The sequence below is a fragment of the Octopus sinensis genome, linkage group LG7 (assembly GCF_006345805.1).
Source record: "Octopus sinensis linkage group LG7, ASM634580v1, whole genome shotgun sequence".
Taxonomy (NCBI): domain Eukaryota; kingdom Metazoa; phylum Mollusca; class Cephalopoda; order Octopoda; family Octopodidae; genus Octopus; species Octopus sinensis.
Genome location: NC_043003.1, coordinates 109147530 through 109169933, shown reverse-complemented (window position 1 = coordinate 109169933; position 22404 = coordinate 109147530).

Sequence of the window (22404 nt, the reverse complement as noted above, 5' to 3'; positions counted from 1 at the left end):
AGGATCACACTGCAGGTTCAGATAATGATTTCTTTATTACCCACAAGGGGCTAAACACAGAGGGGACAAACAAGGACAGACAAACGGATTAAGTCGATTATATTGATGCAGTGCATAACTGGTACTTCTTTAATCGACCCTGAAAGGATGAAAGGCAAAGTCGACCTCAATGGAATTTGAACTCAGAACGTAACGGCAGACGAAATGGTGTAAAGCGAGGTGATCTTGATGTTCCAGTACAGGATTTACTTTGTGGCAATGTTGTCTTTTACTTTTAGTAACTCAAAACGAGTGGTTGGCATTACAAAGAGCATCCAGCTGTAGAAACCATGCCAGAATAGACAATGGAACTGCCCAACCCATGCCATCATGAAAAACGTTAAATGATGATGATGATGATGATAATGACAATGATGATAATGATGACTATATACGTGTGTGTGTGTGTCTGTATGTGTGTGTGTCTGTGTGTGTGTGTGTGTCTGTGTTTGTGTCTCTGTATTTGTCCCACTACTGCTTGACTACAGGTGTTAGTTTGTTTATAACCCTTGTAACTTGGCAGTTTTGGCAAAAGAGACTGATAGAATAAGCACAAGGGTTGATTTGATTTGTTTGACTAAAATCCTTGAAGGCCATGCCCCAATATTGCATGATGGTGATGATGATGATGATGATGATGATGATGAGGAGGAGGAGGAGGAGGAGGAGGAAAGTGGGTATTTGCATGGAACCTATTCAGTAGATATATAAGCAGGGAAAATCTATTTTTCCAATGATTGCAAAAATAGCCTTCATCAATTTTCAAACCCTACTGAGTTCTCGTAAGATGTGTCTACATCACTTAACATTTCAGAGAAACAGCAAGTTAATCTCTTTAGACACACACTAAAAATCCAGTAGTTTCAGGGAACTGGAGCAATTAATTGGCATACTGTCAGTATTTAACACCTTATTTAATATCAGTGGCCTGTCAACGGAGATCTTAGTCCACACAGTAGCGTGGTATGATATCAGATATATATATATATATATATATATATTATATATATATATATATATATATATATATATATATATATTATATATATATATATATATATATATATATATATGTATATATATATATGTATCTATGTGTATGTACTGTATATATATATATATATATATATATATATATATATTCTTTTATTCTTTTACTTGTTTCAGTCATTTAACTGTGGCCATGCTGAAGCACTGCCTTCAGTTGAACAAATCGATCCCGTGACTTACTTTTTGTAAGCCTAGTACTTATTCTATCGGTCCCTTTTGCTGAACTGCTAAATTACAGGCATGTAAGCACACCAACATAAGTTGTGGGGGGACAAACATACACACAAATATATACATATTTTCTGTCTACAAAATTCACTCTCAAGGCTTTGGTCAGCCTGAGGTTATAGTAGAAGATACTTGCCCAAGGTGCCACGCAGTGGGACTGAACCTGGAACCATGTGGTTGGAAAGCAAGCTTCTTGACAGACACCCACGCCTGCACCTATATATATATATGTATATATATATGTATGTATATATATAATATATATATATATATATTATATATATATATATATATATATATATATAAATATGCTTGAATCTCTTCAATAATGTCATAATAATGACTTTTATGACTTTTTTATTACTTTTATTACTACCTCAGTCCATCTAATTGTATATATATCTGTCATTACCATTCATAAAAAGCCCTTTTTTTCTTTTTTTATTTACAATGTGCATTTTCCTTGACTTTTCTTACTTTCTCCTTACATTTCCACATGTAGTTTCTATTTTCTTTTTGTAACGTATTTCTATTATATATATACATATATATATATGTATGTATGTTTGTATGTATGTACGTATGTATGCATGTATGTATGTATATATATATATATATGTCTCTTCTATTTTTTAATTATTATAAATCTTCCACTGAGGAGGGAGCCGGTTTCCAACAAAGATACAAGGCTCCATCTTTGGGATGTAGTTAACACAGACAAATTTACATTAGGACCTTGGGAAAAGTCTTGCATATTTCTACTGTTCCGCTCACGGATTAGATTTGTTATGAACGAATCAGCCGATCGTTTTCTCTTTCTGAAAATCTCAGTTTATCCAGATTCTCCTTTAAGCATTTACTAACAAAGCCTAGTGCTCCAATTATTATTGGTATGAATATGAATTCAGAGTCTGGATATGGAAGCTGGAGGTTTCGAAGCAGTTCTCCATAAATATTCTCTCTTGTATGTATTTATGTATGTACATATATTTATTTCCTCTAAGGCGGCGAGCTGGCAGAACCGTTAGCACTCCGGGCGAAATGTGTAGCCGTAGTTCGTCTGTCATTACATTCTGAGTTCAAATTCCACCGAGGTTGACTTTGCCTTTCATCCTTTCGGGGTCGATAAATAAAGTACCACTTTCACACTGGGGTCAATGTAATCGACTTAATCCCTTTGTCTGTCCTTGTTTGTCCCCTGTTTAGCCCCTTGTGAGCAGTAAAGAAATATATATTTATTCAATAATTAGCCCCTACATTGCATTTTTGAGCAAAAGCCTTTATATGTGTGTGTGTGTGTGTGTGTGTGGTCTCGTGGTTAGGATGCTGCACCCATGGTTGCGAGATTATGGCTTCAATTCTTAGACCAGATCATGTGTTCTTAAACAAAGCACTTCATTTCATGTTGCTCTGTGAACACTCCTGACACGTGATGCACCATGTTTCTGTTCCGGCATTGTCAATTTGGTGGAAACAATGAGCTAATGTGCACACAAATATTTGATCCCTATAAACAAATCTTTTGTGCAGATTGTTCAGCAAGAACTGAATGCTCATACGTCGGCAGAGTCCATCATTTATGTATGTATGTATATGTGTGGGTGTGTGTGTGTGTGTGTGTATGTGTGTGTGTGTGTGTGTGTGTGTGTGTGTGTGTGTGTGTGTGCACCAGCAGCTGCTGAAAAGTCCCTGACTCCAAGGGTATTGCACAAAGCCTGCCTGCAGACCAAACCTTCTGAGTTCTTTTACAAGGCTTAGAAAAACTGAAGAACTGCAGGATCTGAGAGGGGAATAATTTGAATAGAATCATAATCAACTGATCCTCTTGTATGTTTTTTTAACCCAAAGCTGGGAACTTTTCAGTACCCACTCCTGTATGTATGTATGTATGTATGTATGTATGACTAAACCAGTAACCCCACCAAGCTTGCTTGGTGAGGAGGGTGTTTATTGGACACCCTGCGGAATGAAAAACAAAACCCGTCAAAGGGCGGAGGAACTCTTGAGAGTCAACAGCCATCCAATATATGTCTTAAGGCTGTATCATGCACGGGGACATAGAAATAATCAGACTGAATACCCAATTGCACGGTTAAACCATTGGGAGTGAAGGACTCCTAGCCTTTGTTAGGGCATCCTTCTAGGAGAAGGTAACTCAGGTAACTGGGATAACTCCAACATAAAACCTGCAGCTCAGTGGTTACCGATGATGTTGACTTGTTCTTCTTTTCGGACTATGGCTGCTGTTGCTTAGTGAGTGAGATTGACTCAGTGCACAGCCTTTCCTCACTTTAAAAAAACTCTTCTTGCACAGGCATTGCACGTTAACAACATTGATTAAGCTTCGTGCAATGGCCATACTCGATAACGAGGGGGCAGCCACCATGTATGTTTATATAGATTACTGTTCTCTTGTTAATAGGACTAACGAAAAAGTACTGCATCCAGTGAGAGATAAATGTCAATTAATATACACAGTATTTGAAAATGAGCTACTAAAAGTTTCATGCTGTAGAAACCATAACTGAGCAGTGACCCCTTGTGTCACCAAGCAATCCTTAAACACAAGGCAGGATATATAAAACTGGCAAATCATTGTCTTTCTACAGATTGAAATTATTTGTATGTGTCTGTGTGTGTGCATAGAGTGAGTGTGAGAGAACATACACACACACACACATACACACACACACACACCACACACACACCACACACACACATACAAATATTGTCTTTCATCTGGTAATTGTTTCAGTCATTTGACTGTGGTCATGCTGGAGCACCATCCTGAAAAAATTTGAGCTGAATAAATCAACCTAAGTACTAATTTTCTTAAACCCTGGTATTTATTCTGTTGATCTCTTTTGCCAAACCACTAAGTTACTGGGACTAACACAGACACAAAGACAAACATATATATATATATATATGTACATACAACTGGTTTCTTTTAGTTTCCATCTACCAAATCCACTCACAAGGCTTTGGTCAATCTGATGCTATAGCAGAAGACACTTGCCCAAGGTGCCATGCAGTAGGACTGAACCCAGAACCATGTGGTTGGGAAGCAAGCTTCTTACCACCCAGCTATGCCTATAACATGAAATTTGATTGGTGCAATCTATGAAAATCTTAGCTGTGAAACTAAATAACAAAAACGAAAATATGTTTATGCTCTACTTTTGTTTTTTGAGCTCTGTTTCTCCTGTTGGTATTGCCAAACCTATCATTCAACACACACACACACACACACATACACATTCAGTGGGAGAGAGAAGGAGAGGGATAGACAGACAGGTAGACAGACATGCACACATAAGCAAATATAAATATTTGTTTATATGACTTATTGCCCCATGTTCATACTTATAAGTGTAACAAAAAAGACAGAGTTTTATTTTCTACCAAGATATAGAAGCTGTGAGTATGTGTATGTATCGATGTGTGTGTGTGCATATGTATCTGTGTGAATAAAAAAAGGTAGGACATGTCTGTACATATCATCGATGTCATGTTGGGGGAGGTGTTTCGCTACCGTCTTCGTTCTACTATTTTTCATAACCATTAAAATATATAGACCAACATTCTTTACAGTGTCTTGAGATCGTCTCTTTAACACCAACCTCAGAGCTCTGACTACTATCCAGATACGCATTCCCCGGGGGCGGGGTTCATTCGGATTTCGTTCATGCACACACTCACAAACACACTTACAAACATACACACACATACACACTGAGATGTATACACACATATACAAACACACATACATAAGCATGTACACACACACACACGCGCACACACACACACAAATTTGTGCCCCCAGCCACTCACACATGCACACACATGTATATAAACAGACACATACACATAAATACACACAGGCACATACATACCCTCCCCCCACTTGTACCCTAATATTTGGTTATCATTTTGTCTGGGGTCATTTAGTACTTTAGTGGATATATCATTAGAAGGGTAAGGTAGGGGTTAGTGCTTTCACAAACCCCTTTATCTATGAGAAACATCCACGTATTTTATGAGGGAGAAGAAAGTAGCTCAGAAGTGTGCTATAGCTATAAATTAATAAATATGGTCGGGTGTCACATTTGTAATAAATCGAGTTCAAACGCTTTGATCTTTGATCAACAAAGATTATCAGCCCAATTAGTAGACAAAATTTCCCTTTTGGGGATGTTTAAAATCTAAATACTGGTAAGCAAGGGAAATAACTCTAATGAAATTATCTGATGGCAATTTATGGGGAAGAGCAAGATAGACAAGGGGCAAGAGTAGATATAGATTTTTAAAACAAAATGGTGAAAGCTAGAGACACCATCATCATCGTGTAACGTCCGCTTTCCATGCTAGCATGGGTTGGACGATTTTGACTGAGGACTGGCAAACCAGATGGCTGCACCAGGCTCCAATCTTGATCTGGCAGAGATTCTACAGCTGGATGCCCTTCCTAACGCCAACCACTCTGAGAGTGTAGTGGGTGCTTTTTACATGCCACCGGCATGGGAGCCAGTCAGGCGGTACTGGCAACGACCTCGCTCGGATCCTTTTACACATGCCACCAGCACAGGTGCCAGTAAGGCGACATTGGTAACGATCATGCTCGAATGTTGCCCTTTTTCGTGCCACTGGCACGGAAGCCAGTTGGCTGCTCTGTCAATGATCATGCTCGTATGGTGCTCTTTGCACCCTGCTACCACGAACGCCAGTCATCGAATTTGATTTTGATTTTGATTTTGATTTTGCTTTCGATTGGTGTTTATTTGCATGAGTGTGTGCGTGTGCGTATATATATATATATATATATATATATATATATATATATATATATATATATATATATATATATATATATATATATATATATATACTGTGAAGTGTATTTGCCACCTGACTGTGGCGGACCCATAGGGATGATGATGCTATGTTGTTTATAGCCCCAGGAAGACATCTCCTCCAGCAGGCTAATGACACACTGTCTGTGTCCGTTTAGTATTTTCAAAGGGAAATCATCATTCCCATCTCTAGCCTTATGTGATACACACAGACCCAGGTTTCTGATAGTCACCCATCATGTGACAATCACCAGCTTTCTCTTTATTATAGGCACAAGGCCTGAATACAGAGGGGACACACACAAACATGAGGGAACAAAAAACATATGAAAGAATGAATTACAATGAATTAAATTATAATGAATATGAGACGGTTTTCTCGGTCCCGTCCAACACGAAACCGTGATTTCTTTTTTACAATTAAACGTTCTTACAGTCTTTTTTCTTTTTTAGCTTGTTCTTTTTCTTAGTCTTTTTTTTTTTGTATGGTTTTTTTTCTGTTTCCTTTATACATTTTAACAGTCTATTTCCCTCATTTTTTTTATGAAGTACCTTTTACTTACTTATTTTTAAATGTTCATAAAGGATTTCAAATCTTTTAATTCCACGACCAGTGGGAGCTCGTCAAACTCGATTTCAACCCTCAGCTGGTCTATGAAAAGTCCATACATCTCTCTTAATTAAAAAAAAATCTCTTTATCTATGACTGCTCCTTTAGTATATTCCGGGTATTTTCCTGGCGGCAGCTTTACTCTTATTACCGATTTCTATTTTACAATCATTTTCTCTATTTCTTACTCTTTCTGACCATCCACTTTACTCTCCTTTAGCCTTTTTTTCTGTTCTAGCGGCAACATCACACCTACGCTTCCTTTTCTCCATTCTCTTTTTCTCTTCTCACCGCTGTTGGTGCTTCTACTCTTTTCTGATCCTTTAGCCTTTTTGACTTCTAGGAGAATTCACCCGTTCCTTTCTCTTCCTCGTGTTTACTACTCTGAAGGGTTCCTCCACTCTATCTGTCTCTTTCATTGGTACTACCTCTTCGGTATTGTTTTCTTCACTTTTCTTCTCCTCTTCGTTTTCTTTCTCAGGACATCTTTCCCTTTCATGTGCCCCTTTTTGCCCCTTTTTGCCACATAGGAAGCATGTTGGTGGTCCTCCTTCAACTGTTATTCGAAGTCTGCTGGCTTCCGGGAGTATTATTTCCTCCGTTATACAATGCAAGTCTTCCAAAGATACCTGCAAGGTCACTTCGAGGCTATATCCCCACCAATTGGACTTTGGGGTCCTCGTTATCTTGAGGATCTCATAAATCATGTGGCTTTTTTATACTTCTTTTATTTTTCTAAATTAAGATAAACAAAGTTCTTTTTTAATCTAAAATATACTCTCCTTCATTTTCTATAATGCTCTTCCATCTATCTGGTAGACTTGCAAGGCTCCTCTTCCAAAATTCACTTGTCCATGATGAAAAATACTCCTCCACTACTGTTCTGACCTCATCTACAGAAGTCATATTTTTTCCATCTAGATGATAATCAGATGGAGTAATATCTGGAGAATATGGTGGGTGGGGCATTGTTTCCCATTGAAACTGCTTCAGCCTTTGGAATGTCATCCTCACTGTATGTGGCCAAGCATTATCCTGATGGAAGAACACCTTTTGTCTTGAAACCAAAGATGCTTGTTTTCCTTCAAGTACTGATTTAAGCCACTCAGGCTGCTCACAGTAGATCTCCTTTATTATCATTTGGTTTGGTTGTATATATGTATATATATAATGTGACCTCGTGTGTACCGTTGGCGATTTTTTCCTCTGTCTTCCTTTCTCTGGATCTTTCCTTCTCCTATGTTTCCGTCGAAGAGCTCCACTCAAAACGTTAAACCCTCCTTCTTTCCTTCTTTCCTGAGCATCCAATAATACTATGTTTGTTCTACGTCCTCGCGTTGTTGTGTTTTTTGTGCTTTCTTGTTTAGATTAACTGTATATATATATGTGTGTGTGTTTGTGTTATAATTTATATATATATATATATATATAATATATATATATATATATAATTTAATGTAGGATAAAATTTTTTCTAAAAAAAATTTTATCAATGGCCAGCATATTAAAAAATACCTTTAAAGGTTAAATTTATAAACAACTTATAAATAAGGGTAAATGAAAAAATTTCTAATGCCAAATATGCCGAAATTAGACACCCTGTCCATAACTATAAAATTTTTCACAATACGCACGCTACTCAAAAAAAGGTCAACAGAAATCTCTAAAAAATTCCATTATTACCATATCGGACCGATTTCAGGGTTAGTTCATAAGAACCCTCCCTTCGTCAGTGACAAATGTGGCAAAGAAATAAATGAAATACATACTCATACCCATAGAAGAAGCAAATACTAAGTCATGAGCACAATTAAGTACCCCAAATACATCCAAAATAGAAATTCTCCAGCCATTCGAGACATGTGTGAATTGTGCTCATGACTTAGTATTTGCTTCTTCCATGGGTATGAGTAAGTATTTCATTTATTTCTTTGCCACATTTATCACTGACGAAGGGAGGGTTCTTATGAACTAACCCTGAAATCGGTCCGATATGGTAATAATGGAATTTTTTAGAGATTTCTGTTGACCTTTTTTTGAGTAGCGTGCGTATTGTGAAAAATTATATGGTTATGGATAGAGTGTCTAATTTCGGCATGTTTGGCATTAGAAATTTTTTCATTTGCCCTTATTTATAAGTTATATATATACATATATATTATAATTTAGAACAAAAAGTAAAAGGTTGTCATTATAGTACTTGGAGTTGTTACTTTTTATTATATACTAGCAGTATCGCCCGGCGTTGCTCGGGTTTGTTTCGACCGCGCTGGAATTGTAATTTGAAAAGTAAAAATTTTGTGACATTTTTCTGGTCGAAATACACCGAAAAGTGGCGACACAGCAGTGAAAAAATCGTAAAAAATAGGGATTTTCATAGAAAAAAGCAGCTTTTTGATGTAAATAATTTTTGGTGTTTAACATGTCCGATTTGAATTTTATGTTCAACGGAAGGAAGAGCAACCCTTCTTCTATCATACTCTCAATTTTGGTCAACTTGGGCCGCAGGGTCTCGGAGGAGATAGTGTTAGTTGAAGGTTACCAAACGTGGCGCAGACAACTTCAGCTTATATAGGAGATAACACACACACATTAATACACATACAATAGACACACACACACACACATGTATGTATGGATGTATTATGGGTACTTGTATCGCAGAGTGGTCCCGGTTGTGCACACGACGCGGATTCGCGCGTGCGCGCGAGCCAGACGTAGGTACTCGATACTCGATCGCCCTAAATAATTACTTTTTTTACAGAAACGCGAACGTATATAACGCGCAAAATTATTCCGTAGAATTTATCAAATTAAATAACGCAAAATTAATATATTTTTTGAAATTGCAAATTATTTAGAATATAAAAATCTGGCTGCTATTTCTAGGTGCCTCGCGGATTTACAGATAAATGAATTAATTACTATTTTACAGAATAAAATTAATGATTAATATATAAATTAAATAATTCTTGAAAATTAATTAATATTAATAATATTTTTTGAACATTAAATAATTTTTAAAACCTAAATATAATTTTTTTTTTTTACACAAACGCGAACGGGAAAAGGGGTGCGAATTCGATTATTTTCGTTGAATGAATTGAATATGAATAAAAAAATGTATAATATATGTTGTACATACCTTAATTTTTTTTTTTCATGATATTGTAGCAAAATAGTAGTGAATTATATAAATACCACCAGCAGTACATTTTTTTCTGGGGTATTTTTTTTCAACCTCGTAACATATTTGCACCTTTCAATTTAAACAAAGTCTTAATTAAGCATTACGGGCAGCTTAGCAATGGTTTCAATACAGGCGTGACATCTGTATCTCAATTGTTCAAACCCTTCGAATTTTTTTCGCACGTGATGATATCATAGTGAAAACTTTCAATTATGCGCGCTTAGAAGTACGCTCGCCAATTAATACTACCAAATTTTGAGTTCGCGCTCCCGCTTGTTTGTGTGTGTGTGCGTGCTTTAGGTGTACGTAGGTATGTGTTTTTTGTGTGTGTGGTGTCACTGAAGCCATACATACATATTACATTAATAACCTCTCTCTCTCTTTTCTCTCTCAGTCACTCACTACAAAAAGTGAATAAAAAAAGTTCAGTTATCCTGTCGTGTCTTTCATCACTCTCTCTCTGTCTCTTTACACACACTAACAAAAGCACTTCACTTACACACCACACTTTCTGTGTCGCACAACCCATCAAACACACACACACACACCACACACTCACACGCACACTGTACATCAATGCTTTCGGAGTGAAATGGTTAAAATATTGAGTTTTCTCGAATTTTGTCTTAATTTGGGGTAAATTGAAAGAAATTTTTGTATTGCATGACCCATGGAAAGTACTTTGAAAAATCATGGGTAAACTCTAATTGAAGAAGTTTGGTGAGGAGTAAATCGTTATGTATTTATTTGTTTCTGTTTGCTGTGTTATTTTTTTTTTAGTAGTGGTTTAAGGTACACTTCTCTCGTTTTATCAGTTTCACTTTAATCATTGCAAACTTGCAAAGAGAAAGTCGTAGAAATTAGAGTGATAGCGTGAGTGAATCAGATCGCTCCCTTTTTTGTGTATGTGTGTGTGTTGTGCGTGTGCTATAGCCCACACTAAGAAAAGCATGACTCACACACCACAATGTGAGTTTTCTCCAATTTTGCTTAATTGGGGTTGAAATTTTAAAAACTGGACCTGGCACGACCCGATGCATTCTACTCTTAAAAATGCTAGGTAAATTGTAATTGAAGAAATCCTATATTGTAGATTTCTATAAGAGACAAAGGGAGGCAGATAAAATCTGCCTTTTATAATAAGAGATATATATATCTTTCATCTTTTACTTGTTTCGGTCATTAGACTGTGGCCATGCTGGGGCACCACATTGAAGAATTTTTAGTCAGCTGAATGGACCCTTTACTTATATTTTTTCTTTAAGCCTGGTACTAATTCCATCAATTTCTTTGCTGAACTGCTAAGTTATGTAGACGTAAACATACAACAGTAGGTTTCAAGCAGTCAAGGAGGACAAACACAGATACAAAGACACACACATACACACACACATACATGATGGGCTTGTTTCAGTTTCCACTAACATGTTATGCATCGGCCCAAAGCTATAGTAGAAGACACTTGCCCAAGGTGCCATACAGTGGGACTAAACCTGGAACCATGTATATAAGGTTCCACTCCTGCACCTAATATATATATATATATATATATATATATGATTAATCAAAGGACATACTAAGTATGTCTACCTGCTAGAAATAACAGTCAAAACTCTTATTAAATCACCTAAAAATATATATATATATATATATAATATATATTGTTGCTATTGTGTTAAAACTGTTGTATGTCCAAATTTGCCAAAATGCGTTTTTTTTTAAATATTTATTTTAGCTTGCAATAGCCAGTTCTTTTGGTCAAACTATCGTATCTCCAGCTGCTTCAGATGTCAAGATACCAAAAATTGTCAAATTGTAGTACAACGGTTTTGCTATGAAATGGGGAAACTATTTTTCTTGTGTTCTGAAAGAGCAGAGTTTTGGACTTACAACACTTTTGCATAATGGTAACAATAGCCATATATATATATGTGGTGTTGGTGCCACATAAAAAAATATCCAGTACACTCTGTAGTGGTTAGCATTAGGAAAAGCAACCAGCCTCTGGAAAAACCATGCCAGAACCGACAATGGAGCCTGGTGTGGCCTCTGGCCTTACCAGCTCTGGTGAAACCATCCAACCCATGCCAATATGGAAAACACACTTTAATGATGATGATGATGATGGTGGTGGTGGTGGTGGTGGTGGTGATGATGATAGGCTATTTTTAGGATATTTTAGATAGATAGATAGATAGATAGATAGACAGACAGACAGACAGATAGATAGATAGATAGATAGATAGATAGATAGATAGATAGATAGATAGACAGACAGACAGACAGACAGACAGACAGACAGACAGATAGATAGATAGATAGATAGATAGATAGATAGACAGACAGACAGACAGACAGACAGATAGATAGATAGATACATAGATAGATAGACAGACAGACAGACAGACGAACAGATCGATAGATAGATAGATAGATAGATAGATAGATAGATAGATAGATAGATAGACAGACAGACAGACAGACAGACAGACGACAGACAGACAGATAGATAGATAGATAGATAGATAGATAGATAGATAGATAGATAGATAGATAGATAGATAGACAGACAGACAGACAGACAGACAGATAGATAGATAGATAGATAGATAGTAGATAGATAGATAGATAGATAGACAGACAGACAGACAGACAGACGGACAGACAGACAGACAGATAGATAGATAGATAGATAGATAGATAGATAGACAGACAGACAGACAGACAGACAGACAGATAGTAGATAGATAGATAGATAGATAGATAGATAGATAGATAGACAGACAGACAGACAGATAGATAGATAGATAGATAGATAGATAGATAGATAGATAGATAGATAGACAGACAGACAGACAGACAGACAGATAGATAGATAGATAGATAGATAGATAGATAGATAGATAGATAGATAGACAGACAGACAGACAGATAGATAGATAGATAGATAGATAGATAGATAGATAGATAGATAGATAGACAGACAGACAGACAGACAGACAGATAGATAGATAGATAGATAGATAGATAGATAGATAGATAGATAGATAGACAGACAGACAGACAGATAGATAGATAGATAGATAGATAGATAGATATTAGATAGATAGATAGACAGACAGACAGACAGATAGATAGATAGATAGATAGATAGATAGATAGATAGATAGATAGATAGATTGATAGATAGATATTCAAATAATTACATGTATATCTATGCATATCTCTGCCTATGTGTATATGTGCCACTGGCACAGAAAAAGCACCATTCGAGTGTAGTCGCTGCCAGTGCTGCCTGACTGGCTGCCGTGCTGGTGGCACATAAAAAGCACCATTCAGGCCTGGTCGATGCCAGTGCCACCTGACTGGTCTTCATGCTGGTGGAACATGCAAAGAACCCATTACACTCTCAGAGGAAAGACATCCAGCTGTAGAAACTCTGCCAGATCAGACTGGAGCCTGGTGCAGCCTTTTGGCTTGCCAGCCCTCAGTCAAACTGTCTATCACATGCCAGCATTGAAAGTGGATGTTAAATGAAGATAATGATATATTATATATATATATATATATATATATATAGATAGATAGATAGATAGATAGATATAGATATAGATGTGCATAAATATAGAACGTTGGAATGAATCCTCAACACCACATTGGTGGATAAATAATTTCTTTTATTTATATGTATATATATATATCTGCATTTATATATAAGTGTATGTGCGTATGCCTATATGTATACACACACACACACAAACATGAATATCTTATGTTATTTGAAAGGTTTGAGGAGGGTCATGGGGTGGGGGTTACAGAATGTCAGCTGTACTTTGGAAGTTACCTTTGGATTTCTTTTAAAGTATTACTTCCTCTGCCCCTACCACCACCACACCCTGAACCCAGCTTTATGGCAGTATAAATTACAGGGGTACTGGTGGAGGGGGTTCACAAATGAGAATATTGTTGTTTGCATATATATATATATATATATATATATATATAATGTGTGTGTGGTGTGTTGTATGTGTGTGTCTATGGATTATCTGTGTTTGTATAGCTGGGCAGGTGTATGAGAATGTTTTTTCTATCTATGTATCTATGGATGTATGCATTTTTTTTTGTGTATGTGAATGTATGTGTTTATGTATTTGTGTATATATGCATGCATGCATATACGTATAGATGTATGTGTGCATGCATGTATCTATATCCTTCCGGTTTTGTTTTTCAAATTTCTTGCCAATAGAGAAAGAGCTACTTTCTAACTCATAAGCAAGGTTTGTTCTTCAAATAAAAACTATACAGCAACTCTGTAGCCGTGTGTGTGTGTGAGAGAGAGAGAGAGAGAGAGAGAGAGAGAGAGAGAGAGAGTGGTGTGTGGTGTGTGTGTGTGTGTGTGTGTGTGTGTGTGTGTGTGTGTGTGCGTGATGTGTGTGAAGGCACAGGTCCTTGAGTTTGGGATATTGCATTCACGACTGCTAGATCTTGCGTTCGATTCTCTGGCCAAGCAGCCCTTAGTATTCTTCAGCAAATCTCTTCCATTCAACTGTAAATTGGTAGCCCTCTGATCAGAGGGAACATTAGCCTGCTCACCCGGCTAGTGGGTAATGTCATTCGAAAGCTGTTATGGGAGAATCGTGAACAGCCCCACACGGCTGAAGATGGACTAATTGATTACAATAAGTAAGAACTGAGCGAACTGTCAGGAGAGCAGTAAAAAGCTTTCATTCGACATGTGATGGTTTAACAGTTGGTAGTTGAACAGTTAATATTGAGTACCTACGTCAAAGTAGTACAGAGTGTGTTGATAGGTTATTTTTCGATAACCTCAGCCAACTATTTATTTGTGTAATACCATTTCACACCAAATGTATATACCCAGATTATAGCAAAAGCTAAAGCAAAACACATTATGACCGGGAACGTATAACAACACCTGACAGTCTGGCCAATACCATGTTACTGTAATATATATGTACTCATATGTATGTATGTATGTATGTATGTATGAGTGCTACTGGTAAGATGTAACCCAGTACAACCTGTTGCATGGTCGGGTCATCGGCAACTAAACCGGCAACCCCACCAAGCTTACTTGGTGAGGAGGGTGTTTATTGGACACCCTGTGGAATGAAAAACAAAACCCGTCAAAGGGCGGAGGAACTCTAGAGAGTCAATGGCCATCCAATAAATGTGTAATTTTTGTGTTTTTTTTCTTAAAGCTATATCATACGCGGAGACATAGAAATAATCGGACTGAATACCCAATTGCACGGTTAAACCATTGGGGTTGAAGGACTCCTAGCCTTTGTTAGGGCATCTTTCTAGGAGAAGGTAACTCAGGTAACTAGGATAACTCCAACATAAAACCTGCTGCTCAGTGGTTACCGATGATGTTGACTTGTTCTTCTTTTCGGATTATGGCTGCTGTTGCTTAGTGAGTGGGATTGATTCAGTGCACAGCCTTTCCTCACTTAAAAAAAATCTTCTTGCACAGGCATTGTACGATAACAACATTGATTAAGCTTCGTGCAATGGCCATACTCGATAACGAGGGGGCAGCCACCATGTATGTATGTATAGACTGGCATTTGAATTCAGCTTACCAGCCCTGGTCAAACCATCCAGCCAATGCCAACATAGTCAACAGACACTAAATGATGATGATGATGATGATGTATATATGTATGGTGTATGCATGCATGTATGCATGTATGTATGTGTATATATGTATGCATGTATATATGCATATTTTTATGTGTTAGTATTCCAGTACCTTCTAGTTGATTTTATATTATGCCCCTCTTTTAATCACCATATATAGCTGTCTAAAGTTGTAATGTTGCACCTTTCTAGGTTCCTTAAAGAGAACTTGTGGTTATTTAACCTGGCCTTAAAGGGGCTTCTAGTTGCTACAACCTATTTCAGTGTGTGTGTCCTTTCATTGTTGTTGTTGTTGTTGCTCCTACTGTTATCTGGGCCATGATTCAGCAGAAGCAGATGGAGTACACATTGCTTGGCCAAAAGGACAATGATCCTTAAAAAATTCACACGATCCAGTTACTTTCTTGGATTCAAAGAATGAAATTATTAGTCAATGCAGTCATGACAAAAAAATTGTTTCTGGAAACGTGGTCATCACCATTTGAGGACCAGATAATGGAAGAAACATATACAGTCTGACCCATTTCAGCTATGATGGGAACAACTCAAGGGAAAGTAACTCTTCTTTCTTTCTCAAAAAAGGGTTTCTTTCATTTCGATTTTTTAATGACTAAAATGACCAAGACTGTATAGCTACCTTCTTAAGTGAATAAACTATTTGCTTCTGGCCAGCATGTTTGATGATTAACCTATATTGCTATATGCAATAATAGACAAGAAATCAGTGACGACAATATATATATATATATATTATTTTATTCTTTCACTTGTTTCAGTAATTTGACTGAGGCCAAGCTGGAGCACTGCCTTAACTTCTTGGGGATTTTAGGTATAATTATATTAATGTGTCCATCTGTTCTAATTTAATTAAATTCTATGTCTTTGTACAGCTGAAGATTGCTCTACATTTTAAATTGATGTAATGATTGCATTGTTCAATTAAATGGAGTTGCAAGAAACGATCGTACTGCATTACCTGTGGATATCCTTGTTGCTTTATTTTGATTTTAATCACCTTATTTTGAAATTGTATGGATAATACCATACTAAATTCTGGTGCCTCAACTTAAGTACCATAATCATTTGAATCTATATATATACATACTATATATATATATATATATATATATGTATAGATATATATATATATATAATATATATATATATAAATTATATATATATATATATATATATAATATATATATACACAATTCTTTTTGGAATATCTTAAATCACACACATAAAGCTATAAATAATGGCATGCAAATATTAGGTATTAAGATGAAAAATCTCTGGATTCAAAAAGTTGAAGGTTTTTGATAAAGCCTTCAACTTTATCTAAAATATTCCCAAAACGAATTATCGCATTATCTCTCAAAAGTTTATGAAATTTTTATGACACCAACAAAATATATGTGTGTGTGCATTTGTTTGTGTGAGTGTGCATGTGTGTGTGTGTGTGTGCACGTGTGCGTGCGTGCAAATATGTATACACTAACATATACACATATATATATACATATGTATATGCACATATACATACAGATGTGCATGTTTATTTTTTCATTAATATTTAGCAGAAGCAACTATACATGCATACACACACACACACACACACACAAACCAACACACACACAACACACACACACACCCCTCACATACACACATACACACACAACACACCCACACACAAACACAACACCACCAAAACACACACAACACACACACACTCACATACACACATACACACACACACACCAACACCACACAACACACACACACACACAAACACCACACACACAAACTCACACATCACAATACACACAACTCACATACACACAACACACACACACAACCACAAACACACGACACACAACACCAACACACACACACACACAACAACACACACACCAAACACACACACAACACACAAACAAACACACGACACACCAACACCACACACCAACACACACACACACAAACACACCCACACACAAACACACACACACACACACATCACAAACACACACACAACACAACACACACAACACAGACACACAACACACACACCACACACACACTCACATACACACATACACATCACATACACACGTACACACAACACCACAACACAACACACACACACACATCACAACACACCCACACACAAACACACCACACACACACAAACACACACAACACACACACACACACCACAAAACACCCACAACACAACACACACACCACAAACACACAACACACACACACACACACACACAAACAACACAACACACACACACACACAAACACACACACACACACAAACACACCATTAGTGAGGGATTTTCAGTCCAAGCAAAATACTTTATGAGACAAGCTCTCTCTTAGTACACCAGGTTAACAAAATCATTTAGATTAGTGAAGAACTCTGCATATTCTTGTTGCAGGATTCTATCGTATGCCTCTCTTCCTCTATTCTTTCTATTCCTTCCTCTCTTCTTTTCTTTCCTTCTCTTCCCTTTAGTCCTTCTTTTCCAAATCATCACTTCTCTTCCTCTTTTCTCTCTTTCTCTCTTCCACTTATCGTATACTCATTGCTTCTCTTCGCTCCCCCCCCACTCACATTCTTCTACCATTCTTTCAGTATTCTGCTTGTTTATAAACAGAAATGACACTGACAAAAGTAGCATCAATTCTCTTGGTCATTCAATTTTTATCAACCAATCAATGAGCTGATTGAGTGAACCTATAATGATTACTGGAAACATCTGTAAGTCAAATTTACTACAATAAAGAAATATGCAATGACCATTATTCATGCCACACACACACACACATATATATATATATACACACATATATATATATATATATATATATATATATATACATATGTATGTATGTATGTATGTATGTATATATAATAATAATATATAATGTATATATATATGCATATGTGGGTACAGGACGTCACCAATGGTGCAAATAACATGAAATACGTAAACAAATGAGTAAAATACATAAAGAACAAGAAAAAAATGGAAAGCATGACAAGTAAAGACAGAGAAAGAACCCTTCATCAGTTGCCGGTTGTCAATCTACTCCTCATTTCGAGCATTCAACGACAATATGAGTCTAAAATAAAATTTAGGATTTATGGAGGGTCAAAGTTGGGAACAAAAACATGACAATGGAGACATACAAGGAAATCGAACGAAAACAAAGATGGAGAGTCATTAGACCAGAACGAGAGGAAAATAGTGAATGCTGGGAGAAACATGTTTTTGAAAAAAGAAAAGATAGAAGAGAGAGAGAGAGCTAGAGAGTAAAAAAGAGAAAGAAGAGGAGAGAGATAGATAGAAAACAGTGAAGGAGGGAGTGGAGAAAAAGGAATTAGAGAACGATGGGGGAAGAAAACAGGTGTGCATGTGTGTGTAATATATATATATTGTACATATATATATTATATATGTATGTATATATTATATATATATATATATATTATAATAATATATATATTTATATTTAATATATAATATGTATATATATTTATATATATATAAGATATATATATATATATAGATATAATATATATATATATATAATATATATACATACATATATATATATATATTATATATATATATATATATTTATATATATAATATATATATATATTATATATACATACTATATATATATATATATTTATATTTATATATGTAGTATGTATAAAAATATACATATATACTGGGTGTGGCCTAGACAGTTACTTATTATTCAAACATAAACTGAAACATTCATATTCCTAAAGACAGTTGCAAATGTTGTATAATGCTTCCTAAAATTCTTTACGTTTCATTGTTTATCCTTAATGAAATATGGCAGTTCAAACAAAAGGTGAACAAATTGTAACTTTGGAAATGGCTGCTATAATGATTTGTGAGGTGATAAAACAGTTGAATATTTGCAGAAAAGTAGTTTTTAATGTGTTGCAGAAGTAAGGCAACAAGCTGTCAGAAATATTAGCACACTGGCCAAAGTGCTTAGTGGTATTTCATCTGTCTTTTTGATCTGAGTTCAAATTCTGCCGAGATCAACTTTGCCTTTCATCCTTTTAGGGGTCGATAAAATTAGTGTCAGTTGAGCACTTGGGTCAATGTAATTGATTAGCCCTCTCCCCTGAAATTGCTGACATTATACCAAAATGTGAAAGCAATGTGTTGAAGAAGTTTCATAAGGTGTAAACAATCTCTTGAAATCTAATTCCAGGAAGAAACCATTTATTTCATACCAAGTGAATCATTGATTCCATCAGTAAAATGGTGAAGAGAAATCCATGAAGGAAGATGAGGAAGATGGCGAAGAAGTCAAGCACTTCAGCTGAGAAACAATTAAGAGCTATTCTGAGAGCATAGGGTGAACATTTTGAATTGCAAATATATGTAAAATATTGTTTATGAATATAACAATCAACCTGTAAACTCTCATTAACCAAAATCTAAAACATAGGTAAATATATGTCGCATCTGCTGTATACATAGTATATCAAATACAATGCTCCAAATGCAGCAGCAACTACACCAGTTGACCATTCCATGTCCAAATGAAGAAGTATCTAACTACCAACATTTCTTCCTTTCACAAACATTTAAGCAAATGTGGCAACATCACCAAAGAGGTAGACACTTCCATACTAGCCTAGGAGAGGAACACAGGAAATCTTTATATCAAGGAAGCTATATTCATCCACCACCCCAACTCAAAAATCAACAGTTGATCAGAGTGGGTCAGTGGCTCCTATGAATACAACACAATAACAACAACCAGCCATCTTCCACCACTACCACATGAAAATATATCCCAAATGCATCACAAATACATCACAATGGCCAACAGTTAAAGAGTTGCTTGCACCAACAGCTGGAGAGTTGCTGGTGCTACTGCTGCAAACCTAAATGCCAAGCAGTTTAAAATAAAATAACAAAATTGCTGTAAATACACATTCCTTGGATTTCTTCCTTCTGAAGATAAATCTTTGTGTCCGAAATATAAAGATTTTTGTGAAACTTCCTGCATTATTAGAAGCTTTCTTTACATATATAAATGCATGTATACATAGATATATGTCTGTTCCATGGTCAGATTGTCAGCAACTAAACCAGCAACCCATCCAAGCTTATGTGCTTGGTGCGGAAGGTGAATTTTGGACACCCTACATGACAAAAAACAAAACCCATCAAAGGACATAGGAGCTCAGGAGAGTCAATAGCCATCCTGTGTAGGTAAGGGCAGATGGTGCTCACCAGTCATAATGAAGACAATCCATCTAGGAGAAGAAAGTCTCTGAAATAAAATCCAGATAGTGAGGACTTGCAACCAGCTGATGCCATTTTGCACAGGAAATATTTATGACAAGAAAATACTAAAGTTTCATGTGGCTAAATAGGTGCAGGTGTGGCTGTGTGATGAGAAGTTTGCTTCCCAGCCACATGGTTCTGGGTTCAGTCCCACTGCGTGGTACCTTGGGCAGTGTCTTCTACTATATCCTTGTGCTGACCAAAGCCTTATAAGTAGATTTGGTAGACAGAAATTGAAAGAAGCCTATTGTGAGTGTGTGTGTGTGTGTGTGTGTGTGTCTTTGTGCCTGTGTTTATCTACCACCACTGCTTGACAACCGGTGTGTTTATGCCTCCATAACTTAGCAGTTCAACAAGAGAGACCGATAGAATAAACACTAGGCTTAAAAAAAGTCCCGAGGTCAATTTGTTTGACTAAAACCCTTCAATGAAGAGCCCCAGCATGGCCACAGTCAAATGACTGTAACAAGTAATAGATAAGAAAAAAAAAGATAGAAACTATCACCACAAAAATAATATAAATCTATGATGTAAAACTCTTTATATTCAAGCCAGAACCCAGAGCAAAAACAAAGCTAAAACTCAAAGCCATAGAATTGAAGTAGAGTAGACCAAGCATGTGCACAGCCTCTTTCCAGCTGCCTTTCACAAACAGAAGAGATTCATAGTAAAATCTCATTTGCTATTTTCATTCATATATTTATTTAGGAATGCATTACATGCTTTGCAATCATGCAGGAAATACCACTGATATTTATGTGTGTATGCTTCCATATACATTTGTGTGTGTGTGTGGTGTGTGTGTGCATGTGTGTGTTTGCATACACACACACATATATATATACACTCACACACACACACACACACATATATATATATACAAACACACATATAGATATAAATACACACAAACACATGCGTGCACACACACACACACACACATATATATATATATACACATATAGATATAAATACACACACCACACACACACATACACACAGCACACACACACACATACACACACAAACACACACACACACACACACACACACACACACACACACATATATACACATATAGATATAAATACACACACACACACACGTGGTATGGGCATGGTTGTGAAGGCAGAGGCATTGCTGTGCAGTTAAGAGGTTTACTTTACAGCCATATGCTTGCAGGGTTTGCTTCTACTGCCTGGCATATTAGATAAGTACCTTCTACTTTTAATGCTGGGCTCCCATCAATGACTCGTCAGTGAATCTGGTTGACAGAAACTGTACAACTGTACAAATCCCATGGTACATGGGTTTCTATGGGCATGAAATGTTAAAAATATCCCACACTAGGCAGGAAATAATAGAGAAATGATATTTAATTGGGTATTTTTGTAAGTATATACTTTG